Genomic DNA, 19843 nt, shown 5'->3' on the forward strand with positions numbered 1-19843 from the left:
CACACACATGCACGCTCACACACACACAACACGGGCACTCACATAGTTTGTTACATCATTGTAGTGAATTGTGCTTTGCCCTTTTCGGTACTTTGTGTTTAATAAACTTTATTATATTTACACGGTTGTCTGTATTAATATTACTCTTGTGTTGAATTGAGTCAGCCGCTGTTAATCAAAAGAACTTAAAATACCTTCACATCTTAGCTAAATCATTTATATCAATTTAGTATTAGCTGAATATGGTATTGTGATTTGGTTAAGATACACTATTAATATGCCATTTTATTAATAATTTATTTAGTTATTAATTTGAATGGCCAGTTTATAGTTTGTATATTTAAAATTATGAGACTGATTATTACATGCTGGCACCACCTGTGAGGATATTGATGTATATCTTCTACAGTTTGGTGCCCCACTATGAGAAGTAGTGGCATGTCCCCTGCAGTACTACTCAGTGAGGCACAGCTCTCATTATGGAAGCTGAGTGTGTCAGATGGCACATCTCATATCTCGCTGGGGTCAGCAGATAGAAATTGGAAGATAATGGGACCCTGGGTAGAAGCTAAAGCAAAGGCTAGAGACTGGGTAGAAGTACAGAATAATGTATTCTGGTCTGAAAGTATGCAAACTTAAAATTATACAGTCAATCAACGTATGCCAGTAGAGAGGAATCCACTCTAAAAACTCCTAAAAGCAAAGCCCCAGAATTAGACATTCCTGAATATTTGAAAACAGTACCGGATTGTGTTTGGGCAAAAAGTAAATTTGATGTGGGCTTGTTACAATCAGCCATGCCTCTAGTAGGGATGTATCCGAATCGGAATACCGTATTCAGGAAAGCACGAATAATGCGATGGAAACAGATATTTCTTCGACCCGAAGTTTCTCGTTATTATTCGGATTCTGAAAAAAAAAGTCAGCTCCATGACGAGTTCTCATAGCCTCTATCTAACGTTACACGGGCAGAGAGAGAGAGAGAGACAGAGAGAGAGAGAGGTGGCACCAGTTACACACACCAACAAACTTTGAGCCACTGCGTTGCAAAACGTTTAATAAATAAGTTCTATGCGTCAGCATGTTTCTTCAAATCGATTCATATCATTGTGGATAGCCATTAGATAAAAAATGCCTATTCTGTTTGCAACAGGACTTTGATTTCACTAACTAGTCATTTAATTTACTGCACATTATTGAAAAGTAATCGCTATATTCTGTAGTCGCCCCCACCGAGTCAGCGCACAGTAGGCAGTGGGCTGAGAGCTGACCGTTCTCGGCTATCTCTCAGGGAAACGCTCGCATCGAGGAGGAGGTGCGGGAGCTAGCGAGACACAAGCCTGGTGTGGCAGCTGGATTTCTTTCAAACCCCCGCAACCTATACATCAAAATCAAGCTTAGAACCTGCAGTTTTTAGCTGTATGTGTTAATTTCCTCCATTATAAAAACCCAGTCAAAATATTGAAAAGACCGACGTTTTACCTTGTATTTAAGTCAATATTCATCCATTTAAGATGTAACCTGCTGTATGTATCAGTCATAGGTCTTGGCTATAATGAACACGAAATTCATTCATGGTAACAGTTGCCACCAAGGGAAAATATGAGCACATCAGATGGTTTGTAGTCTATCCAAACTTAGTATAGTAGGGGAAAATAAATAAATAAATAAATAAAAATAAAACAGGCAAAAAAAGTTCATGTAGGCTATTACTGTTATGTAATTACTGTATGTAGCCTAATTCACGTTTCCCTAGCGAACTGCAGTAACGTTAACACATCAAGAAACGCGAACGCAGCATCATTGAAATGTAAGATTATGTTTCTATATATCTTTACTGTAAATAGTTTCTATTTCCAATGCAAAACAGAATCTTTCGGTTTATAGAACATTTTTTTCTGTTTCTGATTGTTCAACATACCCCAGTTAAAGGGGGGGGGGGGTGCTGGGGTTCAGACAGTTCATAAAACTTAGTTTAGTTAAAAAAACAAAGAGAGAGAGAGAGATGAAAAGTACAGTATGAGGATGTGGAAACATATTTCATAATTAATTATATGGCATTGCATTGCCACTGCATATTAGGTTAGAAAATACAACATTTGTCTGATTTAACGTGACTTCCGGAATAAACCACGCCCACTTCCTGTCTTCTTTCCGAATACAGATACAGATACAGATAATTTTGTTGGTTGAACAGATACAGATACAGATACAGATAATAACGTCTCTGCACACCCCTAGCCTCTAGTGGGAGTGCCAAAGGGTTCACATATGCCATGCAACCCTCAAAACCATCTCAGTGCTGATGCAGTGAAGGGAATTGAGGCAACACATGATGCTCTGGTGGCAAATGGTATAATTGTACCATGTCAAACATCTCCATGTAATACACAGATTCTGCCAGTAAGAAAAGCAGATGGCTCTTGGAGGTTTGTACAGGATCTAAGAGCAGTAAATGCTGCTGTATTGCCAAGAGTGCCTGTTGTTCCAAACCCAGTTACTATTCTGATGTCATGCCCACCTACGTCCACATATTTTACTGTAATTGAATTGGCAAATGCATTTTTCAGCATATCTGTAGAAAAGGAGTCACCGCATTGGTTTGCATTTGCCTACAAGGGAAGGAGGTGGACATGGACTAGAATGCCTCAGGGTTATGTAGAATCTCCAGCAATGTTCTCCGTGGCCCTAAAAGAAGCATTAGCAGGTTTTGAGCCAAAACAAGGAAGTACTCTTGTGCAGTGTGTCGATGATTTACTGTTGTGTTTCCCTAATGAAGCAGCATGTAGAGCTGATTCATTACAATCATTAAATTACTTACTGTAGCTGAAACTGATCAGAAAGTATGTTTAAAGTTTGCAGTTTTGCAAAAAGAAGTGATTTATTTCGGACACAAAAATGGTCTTAAAAAAAAAGGTCTATCTAAACAAAAACGGTCGGAAATTGGCAGACGACCGAATTAAAGCAATTCTGAGCGCTCCTATGCCTGAAACAAAACAGCAAATGATGTCATTGGGTTTTAGACTTCTCTGCAGTAACTACGCCGCTGCAAGATGCCATACATGGCACCCCTATGAAAATGAGGGATAAGATAAAATGGACTGATGAGCTTGACAAAGTGTTTTCACAAATTAACACTGGCTGTGGCCCACACTCTAGGAATTCCAGATTATCACAAACCAGTTAATTTGTATGTTGACGAGCGAAATAGCTATATGACTTCTGTACTGACCCAGGCGCATGGAAATCGACAAAGACCAATTGGGTATTATTCAAAGAGACTTGATGCTGTATCTAGAGGACATCCAGCTTGCCTTAGAGCTGTAACTGCCTGTAAATTGGCAGTTCTGTTCTCTGCCATTACAGTGTATGTGAGTCACGCAGTAGCAACAATATTGACTCAAGCCAGAACAGTGCACCTCACACCAGCTCGCATGACACATGCCACTAGCGTTTTGCTTTCCTTGCCTCATCTTACTTTGAAGCGATGTGCTATGCTTAACCCTGTCACTTTGCTTCCTATGGAAGATGATGGAGACACGCCACTCCCTAATTCTGATGAAGAGTGGTTTGTAGATGGATCGGCCATGAGGCATCCAGATACAGGAGGACCATTTGCTGCATATGCAGTATGTACTAGGGAAAGAGTAGTAGAAAGTGCAAGACTGCCAGGCCATTACAGCCAGGCAGCTGAATTATTTGCACTCGCGAGAGCCTGTCATTTGGTAGCAGGCAAGACTCTCACAGTATACACTGATTTGCGCTATACATTTGGGGTAGTACATGATTTTGGAAAGAAAGAGATTTTCTCACATCAAGTGGGAAACCAATAGTCCACCACTTGCTAGTGAAAAACGTGTTGGAAGCAATTCTTAAACCTACTGCACTAGCCGTCAGTAAATGTCAAGCCCACACCAGAAAAGATAATGCAGTTTCGAAAAGAAATGCCACAGCCGATGCAGCTGCAAAATCAACTGCAAAATCAGCTGCAAGTTGTCCTTCTGCCCTCGTGTTACAGATGGTTGTAGAAAGTGTAGTTTTGATGTGTTTGATGTAAGTTTGCTTTCTTCATTGCAGCAGTCAGCCAGCCCACAAAAAAATGTGGAAACAAAAGAGTGGCTCACAGAGTGCAGATGGACTCTGGGGAGGCCCCCAAGAGAAACCAATATTACTACATGCCTGTCTCCCTTTCATGGCAAAATTGGTTCATGGTGTGACTCATGTCTCAAAGACAGAAATGATTAGACAGGTGGAGTCAAATTGGCTTTCTCCAGGTTTCGCTATGATTGCATCCGATTTTTGTGAGCGATGTGTAATTTGTTTGCAGAGTAATGTTTCCAGAGGAATAGGTATAAGTCCAGTGACCCATCCTCCTCCGTCTGGCCCATTTACGCATTTAATGATGGATTTTATTGAGCTTACACTATGCTGTGGATATACAGTAAATATTGCCTTGTGTTTATTGATATTTTTTCAAAATGGGTTGGAGCTTTCCTCTGCTGTGCAGCATCTAGTACATCGGTGGCAAAGGCTTTAATGAAGGAAATTGTGCCCAGGTAGGGCATACCAGCAAAGGTGACGTCGGACAATGGCGCTCACTTTGTAAACTAGGTGGTCCCATCACTGAGTGAAATGTTACACATAGATTTGAGAACATACTGTGCCTACCACCCAGCGAGTGGTGGCACAGTGAAGAGAGCCAATGGGACAATGAAGGCCAAACTAACAAAGGCTATGGCTCAGACTAAATTAAATTGGGTAGCTGCTCTCTCTTTTGTGCTATTAAGCATGAGAGGCAGGAAGGGGGTGTTAGGTATCTCCCCCTATGTGGTTTTAATGGGACGCCCTATGGCAGTACCACATGCTCTGGCGTCCTCGCAACATCTCATCTTACATGGAATAGATGAAGGAATGGTGTCACATTGTAAGGCATTATCCTCTGCTCTCAGAACTGTACATGCACAGGTGAAAGCAGCTTTCCCATCCTCAGCAACAGGACCGCTACATAAGCTACAGCCAGGTGATTGGGTGGTGGTGACCTGAGGAGGAAGAACTGGTCTACCCTGAGGTGGAGAGGTCCATTCCAGCTTCCGCTGGTCACCAACACTGCAGTCCGAGTAGCTGAAAGGGACACCTGGATACATGCGTCTCATTGTAGACGTGTGAAAGAGCCTGTTGATGAGAAACGCCTGGAACCCTATCCACAGGTTGGGCTGCGGGAAATGGACAGCATTGTGATTCTTTACAATCATTGCATTGTGTAGTACCGTCCCTATTTTGATGAGTGAAGGGAAGACCAACTAAGTCCAACAGCAGGACTTAAAAAATAGCCGCCCCAAAAGAAAAGTAACTCAAACGAATTTGTCATGGCTAGAAGCAGAGGTGGGAGTAAGTCACACGTGCAAGTCACAAGCAAGTCTCTAGTCTTAACCTTAAAGTCTCAAGCAAGTCCCAAGTCACTATGTTTAGACTCAAGCAAGTCAAGTCGAGTCACTGCTAAACGTCAAGCAAGTCACAAGTCAAGTCACCATGAAAGAAGCACTTAAAACCAGAGAGAAAGGGGTACAATGGCAAGCCATGTCATGAGAAAATTGCACCTGTTAGTTAGTTAGTTAGTCTCTACAACTAGGGATGGGTATGGTTAGGATTGTATCAATACCAATACCACTATTGATACTGCTTATCGATACCAATACTTATCAATACTCTTAATATTGACTGCAAAATACATGTTGTTAAAAGAATTATCAGTACTGCTTTTTTAAAATAGTTTTGTTGATAAAATGAAATAGATTGTTTTCTCAGACAAAACGTAATGATGGGACCAATTGGTATAGATACTGTAAATGTCTGGTAGTTGTTGATACTTGAGAAATTTCTGTTTCTGTTGGTCATCACTAACTTAATGGGAATATGACTGTAATATAGTGTGTCTACCAATCACTAATTATTGCTACCTTTGTGAGCTGCAGGTATGTTTTTCTTTTCAACCTCCTTCCTAAAAATATAGGCTGCTCTGGTAACATTAGGTTACACTACTGACATTTTAAAATCACTTATTACATTAAAACAGACATATATGATAGCATATAATATTGGTACGCTATTTCATCTCTAAGCATTTTGTCATTTTTCCTTTAATTAGGCCTTCCATTTACAGTTTTCAACATAGAGGATAATGAGTGATGTTAAAATACAGAGTTGAAATGACTGATATTTATGGTGTGGAGGGTGAGTAGCATGTCTGGATGATCATGGCAGCTTTTAAATCTTTATCTAAGACCCTTTGAATGCCGAAATAGATTATTATACCCGCAACAGTTTCCCACTTTGTATTTATTATGCTGCACACACGAGTACCTACTGTATAGGCAATTGTTCAAATTGTGCGAAAACGAAACATAGTATTCTATCTGATGATTACTATTTTCTGCTGTGGATTGTGTAGACTAGTACATCCATTAATTTAGAAGACTGAAATTTGAATCCTCATCAAGGAAAAATACCATCTTGTTTGCCTGATCTCGCAGGATTGCATTTGTCACACAGTTGATTAGAGAGAGGGAGAGACCATGCTGCTGTGGTTGAGTTACTTTGAACTAGTGAGGGACGGCAAACAGAATGATGAAGCTCTGTCTTGAAAAGCTGTCAATTCATAACCTGTCTTGTCTGAAACAGAAACAGTTTGGTAGTATAAGGCTTGAGAGAAAATCAACGCAAATATGGGAGAATCCTTTCAACATGCTTTCAGCTCAATCCTGTCTTGCATTGTTTTCTAGGTCCTGCTAGACACTGTCTTTTAAGCGCACTGCACTAAAAGTCACCCAATCAAACAGTAACTGTTCATGCTCAATATCTAGAAAAATGCAAATAGGCTATTCAGCTTAATAAAAACTGTCAAGTTCTTTCGAGTCATCTGCCTAAAGTCAAAGTCAAGTCTCAAGTCATGAATACCAAGTCAAAGTCAAGTCGAGTCTTTTATCAACCTTAGTCAAGCAAGTCGCAAGTCCTCAAATTTGCGACTTGAGTCTTACTCAAGTCAAGTCATGCGACTCGAGTCCCCCACCTCTGGCTAAAAGTGCTGATTATAGTTCTTTTGATAGCAATATATGGTACTGCTTCATAAATCATTCCGTTAGGTTAACTGGTAAAACGAATGAATCATGTTATGTGTGTTCTTTGATGCTGCATTCTACCGCGTCGCCCACATTTTTATTCCCCAGACCCATGACACATAATGACTCTGCATGTTTAGGCTACATTGTAGGCCTGAGGATGTATAGCTATAACATCCTCAGTGTGACGTGGGTGCGTGTTTTGTTGAATCTGTGTCACTACCTCTGCTGCGCATGTTTTTGGCGGAAAAGACAAAAAAAAGCGATTGACCATGGATGAAGTCAAGCGAAAGCTCTCATCAGGAGAGCTAATTATTTCTGAAAACCATGGCAAATCACCAGTATGGAAACACTTCCGCTTGGTCATAACTGCGGAAGCAAAACAAAAACATAATGAATTAAAGCCGCAAACGGCGTTGGGAGGGGTCCAAGCATTGGCACTATTGCGCCCCCTCTGGAGCGATTTTAAAATGATTTTGTCCTCATGATCATATACCTTCACCCAACATATCTACTGAATATCATGATGATTGTACAAAATATTGATGACTTATGGCCAATTCTGTGCTAAGAGGCGCTGTCGGATTACTTAGTTGCGTCGCCATGGATGTGTCCTGGCCGCTTGCTGTAAAGGCCTTTACTACGTCGTAACACTTAGATGGCATGTCGTAATACTTAGATGGCCCGACGTGTATGTAGAGCTGCAGCGCTTCCGCGCCGCAATTAAAAAAGGCGTGAGACTAGTGTTGTCACGAATCACGATACCAAACAGGGTCTCCCCCAGAAAAGTTGTTAGGCCCGGTGGCAAGTATCTTTTGACAGGGGCTGGTGGCCCGGTGCGGGCCGGTGGCCAAGTGTCTTTTTTGATGGGGGCCCGGCGCAGGCCAGCGACAGACTGATGGCAGCATTAAGGTAGGGCCCTATAGTTTCTGTGATAACAGAATCACGGATGGAATCGCGGAATTGAGAATTTAAAATAGCTATAACACAGATTCCATAGGGCCCTACATTAAGTCAATGCTAAAAGCTGACTGGAGATTTGAAAATATGACTACGTAATGTGAATGTTGTGTGGAGGAAAACCTCTTCTTAGGTTCGGTGGGTGAGTCAGCGATGTAAGAATAAAGACTAGAAATTATGATTTCAATACATGCTGTAATCCAAATGAAATATTTACTCATATACACACCACCATGTTCTAACAAACTATGTTTACATTATTACCGTTGCTGTTATTACATTGATTTTCATTCATTTATTTTAATAGAACATAATCTATACATTTACTAGATATAGCAAATCAGTTCTTTCTAGGTCAGTATACTTTCTCTTCTCTTGCAACTCAAAGGTCTTCTGCACAAGACTATTTCCCAACAGAAGTTACTTAAAAAATTCCACTAAGTAAATGTTTACAAATTTTCCTCCTGCAACTGGGGTTCAAAGATTCTCTAGGTAGTATGCATCAGTGTACAAGGAGGCTACTTTCCTTAGTTACAAATTCTTAGACATAACACAGAATACCTACTGTTCTTCAGTGATCATCCCATAATCACATACATTTAAATATATTCTTTATCAGTACAATCTTTAATAAGAAGAAATGTAAAAACATTAAAAGAATGAAGGAGAAGCACACTTCCACATTCCCCCCTTTGAGACCATTTGGTCTCACATAAACATTAAGCATGGATATAAGTGTATTCATTATAAGCAAGTTATACTTCTTCTTGCCGGAGGTAGAATTGATTTAATTATTAACCATGGTAGAATAAGCGTCGGGGAGAGCATGGCCAAAGCAATAGACAAAACATAATATTAGCAATTATCTTACCTATCTTTCTCAAAAGGAAATAAATGATATACAGATATCTTACCTACCTCCCTAACATAACCAAGAGAAAAATGTAAAAAGAAAACAGGCTTCTCACCCCTACAGCTACCAGGACTGCTATTTTCAGAAGATGTTTACATTGTATACCACAGAGATCAGTACATTAACAGTCAGCTATCCGTAGACAACAGCACAGCCCACTCCGGTTGGAAATCAGGAAAAGACAGTCTGCTTCTGATCTCAGCAGGTGCCTTTTTAGAGTAGATACCATCAGTCTCTCGTCCAATCACCAATCACCACCTGCAACTTGATATACTAAGGAACACACAGAACAAGGTGACCAGCCCCACCCTTAGGCAGGGAGGGGAACAACACATAAAATTACGCAAAAGCACTCAGTCATAACAGTCTGTGAGTGTGGATGTCTATCTTCATGTGTCAGTCAATGCATGTATTGTAGATTTTTCAGATATAATTGTTGTGAGTAGTATAAATCAGAAGTATCACTGTTTGTACCTGGTACTATAATTTGTTGTTTTTCCCCGTTCTTTCGGTTCGTCTTTCCGTCATTACTCACATCCTCTAGGCCTCCCAACAACTTTCTTAATCCTACTGTCACTTCTGCCTTTCCTCCACCTATGTCATTCACAACTAAGGTCATTTTAAGTAGTATTACTTCTCCAGGTGTCAGGGTTATTGATGTAACAGTGCCCTTATCTATGGTGAGGTCATGGTATGACTTTTCAATCTTACTAGGGTCTGTTTTGCTGCTGCTTATGGCTATTAGGAGAGTGTTTACAAAAAGAAGAATAGAAAGTACCCAGAGAAACTGGCATTCTTTTATTCTTTTTCTATGGTTCTTTTGGCTTCTGACTCTTTTGCTCTGCGACAGTGGTTTAGGTGTACCCATGGTCCAATCCCCTTTACCTTAACTGCTGTTGGAGTGGCGAGGATCACCTGGTAAGGTCCTACTTGTCTTGGCTGTTTCCACTTCCTTTTGAAATTCTTCATGTAAATCCAATCACCTGGATTAACTGGAAGATCAGGGGTTTCTGCTGGTGGCCCCTGTGCTTCTTTAGTCTGTGAATAGATAGATCTCACAACTTGTTACTGTTTAGTTGTCATAGTTGTTAGTCCTTTCAAATACCTTCCTAATTCACTTTCCAGTCCTTCCAAACTTACTTCTCCTTCTCTTGGTTTCATTACAGGTACAGTTATTACTCTACCAGTAATCATTTCATGCGGTGTTAAGTGTGTAAACCTTCTACTATTTCTCATGGCCATGAGTGCTAATGGTAAACATTTAACCCAATTTAATCCTATTTGCCTGCAGGCTTTTGCTAATTTCATTTTTAGAATTCCATTGCAACGTTCTACTATGCCGGCTGATTGAGGATGCCATGCGCATGAGAATTTATGTTGGATCCCTGTCATTTTACATAGGTCTGAAATTACTTCAGCAGTAAAGTAAGTTCCATTGTCACTACTAAGTGTTTGGCAGACACCAAGTCTAGGGAAAATTTCAGTTGTTTAAGCTTTTGCAACAGTTTTAGAGTCTGCTTGGGCAGATGGGAAAGCTTCTACCCATCTAGAAAATCTGTCTATGACAACTATAACAACAGTAACACTTTCCTTCTGCTGGGTCAACCATATCAACATAGTCCATTACCAAATGGGTAAATGGACCCACCGGTGGAGGCATAGTGCCTGGAATTGTTGGGATTCCCTTTTTAATGTTTATTTCTTGACAGATTTGACCATTTGAAATCCAGTTAGTCACATGTTCAGTTAATTTAGGAATAAACCAATGGTTTTGAATTGTCCTCATCATTTCCCCCCTTGCAGAGTGGCAAATTCCATGAGCCGCTCTACAGATAAGGTGTATTAGTGCGGCAGGAGCCACAATTTTACCAGTTATTGTTTGGCGCCAGAGGCCTGAGGCTTGGTCTAAGGCACAGCCTTTAGATTCCCAATCAGATTTTTCAGAGGCCATGGCTTGATTTTGTGCCTCGATCAGTTGTTGTAGACGTACCTCTTGAGCTTGTATTACAGATGCTTGGACTGCTATAGGCCAGTACTCCATGCTGGCAGCTAGTTTGGCTGCTTTATCTGCATAATTGTTACCTTGAGACACAGGGTCATTACAACGAGTATGTGCTGCACATTTAATAATGCCTAATTTAGATGGCAGTTTCATGGCCTCCAGCAGTGCAGTTATTTCATTTTTATTGCGAATAGGTGTTCCTCCTGCAGTGAGGAAACCTCTTCATGCCTAAACTCCTCCCCAACTATGTACAACACCACACACATATGCAGAAACACTACAGATGTTGACTGATTTTTCCGAGGCTAAAATACATGCTTTGGTTAAGGCTGTGAGTTCAGCTTGCTGAGCACTAGTTCCTGGACTGAGTGGGGCTTCTATGATGGTTTGAAAAGTCCATGGGTCAATTTGGGAAACAATAGCATAACCAGCTCGTCTTTTTCCTGTTGTTTGATCAATAAATGAAGATCCATCTATGAATAGAATTAGATCGGGAGATGGTAAAGGCTCAGAGAAGAGGTCTTCTCTGGTCTTGGAGTCTTGTTCAATAATAATTTCACAATGATGGGGTGTGCCTTCTTCTAGGGTAATCATAAGTTTGGCAGGATTAACAGTCTTACAGTGTATAATAGTAAGGGATGGTTGGGAAAGGAGGATTTCATAGCCTGTTACTCTTCGGTGAGACAATGATGACTTTCCTCGACTAAAAAGTGCTTCTCCTGCATGTGACACGTATAGTGTAACTGAATGGCCTGCCACAATGGGTGTGGCTTTTTCCATAGCAAATGCTGCTGCAGCAATCCACGTTCACAGGGGTGCAGGCCTCGTTCTACACTATCCAACCGCGTACTATAATATGCAATAGGTTTGTTTTTTCCAGATTCTTGCTGTGTAAGTACTGTAGTGGCAAACCCTCCCTTTTCAGAACTGAACAAGTGGAAAGGTTTTGTGTAATCTGGAAGTCCAAGAGAGGGTGCATTTTGAAGGGCTAATTTCAGAGCTTGAAATGCTTTTTCTGCTTCGCCGTTCCATTGTAAAACCTTTTGAGGTGTGGCCGTGGTGCACAAATCATGGAGAGGTCTGTTGAGTTCTGCATAGTCACAAATCCATTGATGACAATAGCCAGTCATTCCTAGAAAACGTTGCATTTCTTTGGTTGTCCGAGGTTTTGGCACATTAGTAACAGCTTCAATTCGGTCTTGAGCCAGGCTCTTCTGTCCCTTGTTTAACATGTGGCCTAAGTATTTCACTTGTTCTTGACAAAATTGGAGTTTTGTTTTTGATACACGATGACCTTTTTCCGCTAGGGCTTTGAGTATAGCTTTACTGTCTTGCAGACAACTGTCTTTGTTTGGACTACACAGAAGAAGATCATCTACATATTGAATGAGAGTACTTCCTCCAGGAGGATGAAAATCAGATAAATCTGCTCTGACCATTCTGTTGACGATACTAGGTGATTCGACATACCCTTGAGGTAGGTGACAATCGGTGTACTGTTGATCACGATAGGTAAAAGTTAACAAATGCTGTGAGTTTGGATGTAGGGGTATGGAAAAAGAAGCTGAGCAGAGGTCGATGACAGTGTAATAAGTTGTAGAGCTTGGAATGTCTGTCAATATAGTAGATGGATCAGGAACCATTGGGTTTTCCGCAATTACTTGTTCATTTAAAGGTCTCAGATCTTGAACCATTCTCCATTTGCCTCCAGGCTTCTTGACAGGAAGTATGGGTGTGTTACATGGGCTATTGGTAGGATAGATCACTCCAGCCGTGAGGAGATCTTGGATTGTCGTGCTAATGCCTTCTTCTGCATCTTGACTGAGCGGATACTGTCTAACTCTGGGTCCGGACATTTCTGGCTTCATTTGGATTTGAACTTCACCACAAGATTTCATAAGTCCAATATCTGAACCTCCCTTCGCCCACAGATAATCTGTAACATCACTAAGGAACTGTTCCTCTTCGTCAGTTTGCATCATTAGGGCTTCAACTGGTTTGGCGTGCTTCTCCAAACGAACAGGAGTGATCAAATCAGTAGAAATGAACCATTCGTCAGGATTGTTACCATTCAGAAGTCCAAGGATGTTGGTTGGAAGGTAAGGTTGCTGGGACATTCATTTGATCATCGGCCCAATGTCGTTGGGTTCAAATCCTGGATTAACACCAAGTGTAACATGAGGGGCTGCAGAGACTCCTATCATGTACCACTGTGTAAATGGAAAGCTGTCATTTTTCAACATTACCAAGGCTCCTACTCCCTCTTTTCCAATGTAGATGCCTCGGATATGAATTATGCCCTCCATGCCTTTCACATTTTCAAAATCTTCAGCGTATTCTTCATTGTTTCCTTTGGGGTCAAAATAGAGAGTAAGGTGTTGTTGCCCAGTATATTGCAAATGAAGAATATTTTGTGACAGCATTGGGCAGGTAGAAGACCAAAGGGTCCAAAGTGTATCCAAATTATTCTCTCTTGGTAGTTGGGCACCATAAAGCACTGGACAGTCTGGTTCTGGTGTAATAAGGTCCACGACATATTGTCCTGGCAACCCAGGAAATGTACAGATGATACCCTCGGGGGAGCAGGAAATAGAAGCATTAAGTTTGCATAATAAGTCTCTTCCTAGTAGGTTGACAGGTGTCTTTGGATTAAACAGCAGTTTTGCTCCAACTGAACTGTCTCCAATAGTCATGGTCTGTGGTGCAGTAAATGGAACATTTTGAGTAACCCCTGAGAAGTCCCTTGTTTTGATGTGTTGTTCAGTCAACGGCAGGTGCCGACCATCCAAGCTAATGCAAGAGTGTGTAGCACCAGTGTCAATGAGAAAACTGCACATTTTCCCTCCAATATTAATGTCAACCTGTGGCTTAGTTAGAGGGTGTTGTGATAAAATAGAGACCATTTGGGATTCCCCTGTTCCTAGGGTCTCAGAGCTCTCGGGACAACCCTATTGGGAACTGAATCCTATACCCCACTGCCATTCATTTTGATTTTTTTTGGACCATTTGGTTTGGAAACCCTTCGTTTCTTCCTTGTCTGGAGTACATTACAGATGGGCCATTGCGGCCTTGCTGTGACATGAACCCTCCACCTCGTCCTCGGTTTTGAAGTCTGTTTCCTCTGCCTCTGTTTCGTTGTCCTCCTGACCAGCGGTGTCGGGCAAAATGTCCGAACTTACCACAAGCAAAACATTGCTGATTTTGGAGATTTTATTGAGGTTGCTGCCATTGTTGTGGTCTCCACTTTGGAATTATCAGCTGTGCAGCTATCGGCATCTGCATCGATATTGGTTGCATCATTTGAGCTGGAGGTTCAAGAGGCTGCACTGAGGCCAAGTGCTGAGGCTGAGGTGGCTGAATGACTGCTGCTTGGGTAGCAGGTGCTTCTGTTTTTCCTTCTTTCTCAGAGATTTGTTACATGAGTAATTTTTGTTTGAGGTTCTTATTCTTGCCCTCTGCAGTCTTGAGTGATTCCTTATATAGGGGCATGTGGTGAATAATATGTGTCCTTTGTTTCTCCCAGGGCTCTTGATCCAGGGCCACAACATTGTCCAAGGGGTAGAGCTTTGACCACCATGTGAAAGAACATAGTTTGGGCACCCTTTGATGAATCAAATGGCTCTCCTATATTAGTGAGCCAAGTTTCCTGCATTCTGGAGATGAAATCATGGATGTCTTTATTTTCTTTTATTTCTGCATTCACAACTTGTCCTAGATTAGCCTTGTGAGGATACAAGGCTCTGAGGCCTCTCCAGATGGCAGGTCTGTATCTGTTGAAATTGTTGCCATCATGGTGATTTGTGACAAGCGCAGTTGGCAGCTTCGCTTCTTCAAATACATCTTTTTGTTTGCAACCCACAGCATCTGGCCAACAGTTGTTTAATATCTCCCAAGCATAGGGCAAGATGAGTTGTTTGGCTCTCCACCTTTGTAATCCAGGGGCCCGCTCCTTCAGTGATTCTGGGTAGATCCTTAACAATGATTTCCATGTACATGGCAGTCCATGGGATGTATCTGGTCAGCGATGGTCGACCCCCTGTTTGGGCCACAACTTGTAAAGGGTGCATGGATGCATCGTATCAGTCTTGAGAGCCCCTCTGGCATTGGCTTCTACGGGGCGTTTCTTGACTGATTCGACAAGAGCTTCGTGTATGCTCACCACTTTTTCTTTTTGTTGTTTTAAGCTCTGAAGATCTTCGAGGGGTACATACAGATCTTGTAATGCATTTTGGTAGACGGCCTCAGCTTCTGCTACTCTTTCAGAGCTTAAGACTATGACTGGATCTACTTGCGGTGCAGCTTGGTATTTTGGTGTGCACAAGCGGGGATGGGGAGATATTTTGTTTTCCTCCCACTGGAAGTCCTCATTACTTGATTCTTCTTCAGAGTGGCTGAGAATGTCTGAATTATGGACATCCACTTTGACGCGTAGAGTGCCCTTTAATGTTTTCTGTACTGTGCGTCTTTCTTGACATCCCTCACTTTTTTCTTTCTGCAACTTCTTAAGTGCCTTCTTATCTTGTCTCTTTTTTTCTTGTTTTTCATTAGAGGCTCGTCATCATCATAGGAGCTGGTATAGATTGGTACATCTTCTTCTTCTAGTGCTTTTGTATTTTTATAGTGTGGTGGAGCGGTTCGTTTCAATGCATCTCGGTACCCCGTAGCATCAGGTCCTGTTTCTGCATGTATAAATGTTGATGCACGCCTTTCTGGTGAGAGCTCACTAGTCATTGTGAATGCATTGTCATATTTACTTTTGCCCAGATGAACTTGACCCTTGACTTGAAGAGTTCCATGTACACTGGTTGTTTTCGAAGCTGACTGGCACTGTCCATCTTCTGAAGCTGCACTAGAGACAACCATTTGGTTAAGTGCTTGGCTCGGATATAAAGATAGTGTAGTACTGCTATACGATGGTGGGCACACAGAAGTGAATTCTGGAGCTATTGACACCATTGCTTCATCTGGCACTGCTTTATCTTTGGTCTGGAGGGGAGGAGCAGCTTGGGTTCCTACTTATCGTATTGATTTGGATCTGTGATTTGCAGCTTCATTCTTCCACTGGGTCAAGTGTATTCTAAGGGTTTTTAATTTTTCTTTCTGTCCAATCCGAGCCTTGCTCTCTTTATTGGCTAATATGGTTTCAATAGCTTGCAAATATGCAGGGCTCCACGTGCCCTGTTCTGGCCATGGGGTGGGACTGGTAGCTGTCCACTTCTGCCACTTTTTCATAGTATCATCATAAGATATTTGGAAGTGTTCAGTGATTGCTTTTAAAGGAGTTAAGGGCTTGGGTGTGTTATTTATTTCCTCAGTCATGATGCAAGAGAGTGAGATTTTTTCCATAGGTTCAGTCAAATCCTTAGTGTTTTTTTTTTTCGTTTTTTTTTCTTCTAGTTAATAATCTTACAATCAGTCAACATCCACCACGTGTTCCGCTTTATCAAACACCTCCTTGTATGTTTTACTCCAAAAGATGGTTTATATTCCTTCCGTTATTATGAGACCTTATCTCCGCCACAACAGGGCTAGGATAATTATAGCAAACTTTGCACTCTTAGACACACAACCCACAAAAGTATGAATCAGCAAAAACAAGTTTTCTTTTATAAGCAGTAGAAAATAAATCAACAAATATACTATAGCTAGCCCAAAAATAAAAATAACTCCACTGCTCCAAAGAGCCACCTATCACCATCATTATACAGTTATTGTAATCATAGATCTATAATATAAAACAATATTTATTGCGCAATTAATATATTTATGTCTCTAAAATATAAAACAATATTTTTCTGGGCCCATAAGACTAAGACAACCAATAAACATCACACTTTGACAAACAACACATAGCAATTTTATCCTAAGCAGAACAACATAAAGACAGACACACTATATGAAAACAAAAAAACACAATAAAAATGACACAGCTTATTGCAATAAGACTTTTAAAATTCTTTCCCTAACACGAATACAGGGTATCAATATATGCCCCTGACTGTAATTGTCAATAAGACATTTGTATAGCTTTCCCTAAAACTGTCCCTTTCCTACCACTTTTCTCTATCACGCTTAATTCAGGGTAACAGTACACAATCACGAGTACAGGTTCCCCTGATTATTGACCTTTTCACAGCGGATTTCCTGTGGAAGACACACACAGTTACTCTCTACACATCCTGTTACTAAGGTCCGTTATGTATTTGGCTAGCTAAACCTAACTCTATTTACTCTTTCCCTATAGGCCTCTTCTGTCCCAGACAGGTCTTTAAACTCTTTAAACTTTCACTCTTATTTCTTTACTCAATAATTCTTCATCAACTCTTTTTTAATTTTATTCAACTCTATTCACTTTCTTTTATTCTCACACTCTTTATTCTCTTTACTCACTCTTTATACTCTTTACTTCATTTTCTTTATTCTCTTTATTCTCACAACACCACTTTAAACACACTGTACAACAACTCACCCCCAGGAGTCACTCGAATCTGGCAACGGTTAGGGCCGACAGACTACGGGTAACTCCTTATCACAGACTTTTTATTAAAAAGGCGTCTGCTTACCTTTTACTAAAGTTGACCGGTCACTAGAAGGAGAAACACTGCACTCCGTCGGTTCCCTTGCGTGCCTCCCTCGAGGTTGTTGGACTCCTGGCTGGCTCACCAAATTTTGTGGAGGAAAACCTCTTCTTAGGTTTGGTGGGTGAGTCTGCGATGTAAGAATAAAGACTAGAAATTATGATTTCTTCTAATAACCTTTTTATTCTCTTCAATCAATAATTCTTTTCATGTACGTAGGCCTACGGGAGGTCTCCAGTACCATAAAGACACAGAGAGCTTCCTCACATTATGTTTTACATCCTTTTTATACAACCAGATCTCCTCCTACCCTGATGTATCTTCCCTTTAAAATAACCAATCCCAGCCTAGGTCAAACTTATGTTTCACCAGTTAGTTGAACAATAACTATTATACAATCTTCAATTTTAATCAATGACAGATATTTCACTGTACACACTTACAGAGGAATGTATATGCATGACTTGAATAACAAGTATTTGTTCTCATAATTAACAATTGTTTAATCTTCCAGTTCCAAAGTACATGCACTTTAAATGCATTCAATACATGCTGTAATCCAAATGAAATATTTACTCATATACACACCACCATGTTCTAACAAACTACGTTTATATCATTACCGTTGCTGTTATTACTTTGATTTTCATTCATTTATTTTAATAGAACATAATCTATACATTTACTAGATATAGCAAATCAGTTCTTTCTAGGTCAGTATACTTTCTCTTCTCTTGCAACTCAAAGGTCTTCTGCACAAGACTATTTCCCAACAGAAGTTACTTAAAAAATTCCACTAAGTAAATGTTTACAATTTTTCCTCCTGCAACTGGGGTTCAAAGATTCTCTAGGTAGTATGCATCAGTGTACAAGGAGGCCACTGTCTTTCCTTAGTTACAAATTCTTAGACATAACACAGAATACCTACTGTTCTTCAGTGATCATCCCATAATCACATACATTTAAATATATTCTTGATCAGTACAATCTTTAATAAGAAGAAATGTAAAAACATTAAAAGAATGAAGGAGAAGCATACTTCCACAGTTGTTATAAATAAGTCATTTGTTCAACACACATTTAAAAAATCAACAACTATTTACAGCATAGCAGAGTCCTACAAAGAATCTGACAACAATGTACAGTCTTGGGATGCTGTGTTTTCAACAACAACAAAATAAATTAAATAAAATAAATAATACCAAAGTTTTTGCACTCTACAAAAAACTTGTATTCAAGTCCTGATTGGCTACTGAATCTTGCAACGAGCCTTAGAATGCTGGGCACATTTTTAAACTTTTAAAAAACTGTCTAAGGTTTTTTAGCTTTTATCTTTCCTCCTTGACATTATCCCTAAATGTCACAAAGGAAGTATCTGGGTTACTGACTGTTTGGCTAGCTAGCTAAGTTAGCAAAATGACCACGTTGTCATAAAATTTTTCCCAACCGTGAAAACTGCGTGACTTGTTTACATTTTGGACAGATGTTGCTCCTGAGTAAATCTATCGTTGTTTCCGTCGCGGCACTTTCGACACAAGCAATAGCGTGAAATTTCTTCTTACCGTGAACAGACCTGCAAACTCATCAGGGGTGAAAAAGGTGACAAAGATGCAAACCCCCTATGGGGGTTCGGGGGCATGCCCCCCCTCGGAAGAAATTTTTTAAAATATCAGCTTTAAAATGCGGATTTACAGTAGATTTTAGCATAAGGATATAGGGAAAAACTCACCCTAGAATTAATGTAATCTTACTGCTAATGTCCCCCTTACATTACAAACTAATGTAAGGGGGACATCAGTTCAGGGCACTTAAAAAAAAAAGAAATTGTAAGTCAAGAGAGTGCAGAGCCGGGTCCAAAATTGTATTAAAATGCATTGCATACACTATACAATAAAGTTGATCAAACAAAACAAAAGCAATATGCACAACAACTGACAAATCAAATGGAAAACACAGCTTATGTTATATTTTGGTAGAGAGAGAGAAAGAGAGTTTTTATAGTGGCAATATGGTGTGGCAAGGTGTGTTCTATTACACACATTATTTAACTGACTAGTACTGATAGTTCAACTTAAGGCACAGCAGTGGCTGCTGAGCTGAAAATCGAGGAGGCAGAAAACTTACCCTGATTATTAGTCTTGACTTTCAATCATTTTCCTTGATTAACAAGTCTGCCCACGATCTGAATAATTCAATTGTAGATAAACAGTTTCCTTCGTCACGCCATGCTATGAAGATCAAATAAATTCAAAATAAATTATAAACTCAAAAATGC

General features: G+C 40.4%; 1 long non-coding RNA gene across 1 annotated transcript; it reads right to left on the reverse strand.

Moving 5' to 3' along the window:
- Nucleotides 1–8269: 8269 nt before the first annotated feature.
- On the reverse strand, nt 8270–17835 carry LOC118232401. Its single transcript, XR_004766282.1, has 2 exons — nt 17554–17835; nt 8270–10026 (listed from the first exon to the last, which is right to left on the reverse strand). It is a non-coding gene; the product is annotated as an uncharacterized LOC118232401 (long non-coding RNA).
- Nucleotides 17836–19843: the final 2008 nt, after the last annotated feature.

This window comes from Anguilla anguilla, chromosome 7, assembly GCF_013347855.1.
Source record: "Anguilla anguilla isolate fAngAng1 chromosome 7, fAngAng1.pri, whole genome shotgun sequence".
NCBI lineage: Eukaryota > Metazoa > Chordata > Actinopteri > Anguilliformes > Anguillidae > Anguilla > Anguilla anguilla.